The sequence below is a fragment of the Pygoscelis adeliae genome, unplaced genomic scaffold, assembly GCF_000699105.1.
Source record: "Pygoscelis adeliae isolate BGI_AS28 unplaced genomic scaffold, ASM69910v1 Scaffold113, whole genome shotgun sequence".
NCBI lineage: Eukaryota > Metazoa > Chordata > Aves > Sphenisciformes > Spheniscidae > Pygoscelis > Pygoscelis adeliae.
Window position 1 is genome coordinate 1,951,288 of NW_008825108.1, and position 3,569 is coordinate 1,954,856.

The following is a 3,569-nucleotide window of genomic DNA, read 5'->3' on the forward strand; positions in this document are numbered from 1 at the left end:
ACCCGGGCCAGCCCAAGGTTAGGAGCCAAGCTTACTGTTCCTCTACACACAGGGGTAAGGCTGTCAAGGCAGAGCCTTGCTGCGGTGCTGAAGCACCCACAGTTATTGCACCTCGGCTTAGTCTTTTAATCTGAACTTTCCCACGTTGCCCGTGAGGTGACAGGAGTGATTCCAGGTGACTGGGTTACAGTCTCATGGGGCTCTCCAGACAGCCGCTGTCCTTGAGGTTGTTTAGGGCAAGCAAGCCCAGGCATCGGCATCTGGTGTAACTGCAGTTTAATCCCTCAGGCCTGGCAAGGTATATAGAGCTTCCTAGCCCCTGAGACAGAAATGGAGCTTGTGATCACTCTCTGTTAGCCTATACTGTAATGTCACATCATGTCTAGGCATCTCTTGCATCAAGAAAGAGAAGGTATGGGAAAATGGCCTGTTTGCCTCTTTCCCCGGACCGCCTTCTGTCCCTTAAATCCCATGTAATTTCTCTCTGCTTATGTAAAAATATATATATGTGTATATGCATATGTATGTGTCCATATCTACAGACACACACACATATGTATGTATATTTATGTGGATAAGTAAGCATATTTCTGTGTGTGTATATATGTGTGTATACATGTGTACACAACTGTACGTGTGTATACATGTGTATACACACATATGTGTATGCTTTTTCATAGAAACCCACAGTAACATATGAAGAGTGGATGAAGCCCCCGGAAATACCACAAGATCTCTCAAATGTAGCTTCTAACCTCATTCTTTCTGAAGGGAACCATGGCATTTTTGGTCATTTCTTGAAAGCGACAATGAAATTGATCATTGACGTGACTGTTTCTCCAAAACTCATTGCAAAACCAATTTTTCTGAGTACAAAAATCTCAAAGAGTAGTTGTGATTTTGTTTTGACCAAATCAAGTGTTGTTGGAATGGATCTCATTTCTGCCTTAATGAGGCAGAACAGTATCCAGTTTTGGATGAGACAAAGAAATTCAGACTGTTCTCAGTGAAACAAATTTTGATATTAATATTCCAGCACTGAGGTTTTTTTCCTCTTCAGATTAAAGAAAGGGTAGTCTTGCAGTTAAGGAGCTGAACATAAGACACAGTTTCTCAGTTTCCATGCTCTGCAACTTGCTTTCTGTTTGACCTTTGACCAGTCACTTAATTTCCCTGTGATTTAATTTTCTACCTTTAAAAAGGGATATAATGTTGACCTTTACCCATCCCTTGTGTTTCTCATTTAATTTGCTGATGATCCAGGGAGGAGCGTTACATGCTTTGGAGTCCTACAGGGATGTTTGTCCCATACCGTTAGTGAATGTAGTAATAAAAAAAAGAAAAATCATAAGTCTGCTGATTATTTAAAACATTTTCACATTTACTACAGTCGTTTTTTGTTTTAATCTTTAGTTTCTTCACTACTGCTCTGGGAATGTTTGGAACAAGACAGAGACGAGATCAATCTACTGGTAAGGTGCACAAATGAAAACTTAGTTTAAGGGAGAAATATCATTACCAAATTGTTGTTGTCCTTTCAAGAGTTTTAACTGGACTTAGGGAGTTGGGAAACTGGAAGTTTAGGAGCCAGATGCTCCTTCTGCTGTCAACAGATTTATTTTTTTTTTAAACAGGAAACAAAATAAGTTCTTTCTTTCCAGCACTTAGTGCTAGAGTAAACAGATTTGGTTCCTCACAGTAATGTGGGCCCAGCATAGTTAGCCCTTTATTGAGCAAAACTCCTATCAACTGTAACTGAATTTTAATTTGAATGAAGTCATCCAATTTCCCCATCACATAAGCAACTTGAATTTTGCTGTAGCCATCACATCTCCCATTCCAGCTCCTTGGTGAACATAACACAGCTAGCAAACAACCCTAGCAGATTTGAACAAAATGTCCTCAGTCATGTTCTCCATTACAAAAGTGGACGAAGTGGAGGATTCAAAAGTTGGTGCTGGTCTTTTTTTTCTTCATGCCTTACATTCCAGATCATGTTAGAAATAAGCACAAAGACATAAGAGGAAGTAAAAGTACGTGAATAAGAACAACTGCACATAGAATTGGAAGGAGGATCACTGCTGAACTCTGCTTGTAACTTCAGTCGGCTTGATAGCTCCTTGCAGAAAAACTCACTCTCAGTCTGTGAAGCCAGTTCTTTATTGAATTGTTACTGCTTCCACCAGAATACTGTGGTACTCTACTGAAAATGTACTTTCAGTATATTTACACAAGTAAAATATGGGATGTACTGTATTTCACTGGTCTACCAGGTCTGTTATCCTACCAAAGAAGTATTTCAGTAAGTCAGTGAGTGGTAAATTCAGTATGTGGTCAGGTTGACCCAAATCCAAGAAAGAAGCACTGCATTTTAAGTCACAGCTGATCTCCAGAACTTCAGTCCCTCCAAATTCACTTTTCCACATAAACTTTTCTGGACAATTGTGGTTGAATAATGAGCCTGCAACGGCCCAGGTCACTCTTGACACCTTATGGTTTAAGCAGAAGTTCAGAATTATAGAGAAGTATTTTGTCATCTAGGACCCACATAGCACTGCATACCGCTCCAAATACCTCCTTTTTCTCCTTCAGTCTCCTCAAGATTCTTCCAGACACAGGCATTGTGTATTTTTAATCTTTGATCTCTTTGACACTTCTTTGCAGCGGGATCAGGCACTCTGAAAGGGCACCTAGGCGAAGGTGAAATTTTCAGCCTGTCTTTGTTATAGTCCTATTCTACTCATACAATACCCCCCTTGATTTGAGAGATGGTTAGATACCTTGGCTACCAGGTAATGATTCTTCAGTTGCTTCTTGCAGATTTCTGAAGTGCAGGTTACCAGCGTAGGCCCAGCTGTGGGCATACTGGGGTTCTCGGAGTTTGTTTGCACTTCAGATATGGAAATTTTTATGTTCACATTCCCACTCTCCTTTTTTTCCTTTGCCACTCACGTTCAACAGCATCTTTCTTAGCAGAAACTTTCCCTTTCAACGTATTTTATTGTTAATACAAAATGCTGTTCTTCTGCCTTTATTTCTGTCTTTTTCAAACAGTTTATATTCTTCAAAACTTGTGTTTCACCAAGTTTCTAAAATCCCTCTAACATTTGACTTGATATCTTCTACTGATATTTCTAACATGTCCTTTTTTTTGCAGGAACAATAGCACCTCCTTTTAAAATGTTAGCGTTTTTCATCTAATTTCTCAACAGAAAAAAATGATACACTGACCCCATTATAGTCTCAAGGCAACCACTTAGAGTACCTCTTTGCTACAGAAGAAGTCTAGGCTCTTACTCCTGTCCTGTTCTCTGTCAATTCCAATTCACACAGAAGACCTTCTCACCTGAGTTTGGTAGTGTATTCAGGTAAGGGTAGGTGGCATGTCTGGGGATATGTGTTAACGACCATGTTTTGTTGTCACTTGTAATCTGTATGTTACACAGTTAGGACACCAGTCTAAGCTATTAGAGGGTTAATTGTCTGCCATTTCTCCTGATGTGTCAAGAGGTGCACTCAAATACTCACCTAGGATGTGTTTCCTTTCTCATTTTAATTTGTCAGGAATG

General features: G+C 39.8%; 1 protein-coding gene across 1 annotated transcript in view; it reads right to left on the reverse strand.

The window, feature by feature from the left end:
- Window positions 1–99, reverse strand: part of MYF6 (myogenic factor 6 (herculin)) — a 2,548-nt gene extending 2,449 nt beyond the window's left edge. The window contains exon 1 of the mRNA XM_009327520.1: window positions 36–99. The gene's annotated coding sequence lies outside the window, so the exon portion shown is untranslated. The remainder of the gene's footprint in view (window positions 1–35) is intronic.
- Window positions 100–3,569: the final 3,470 nt, after the last annotated feature.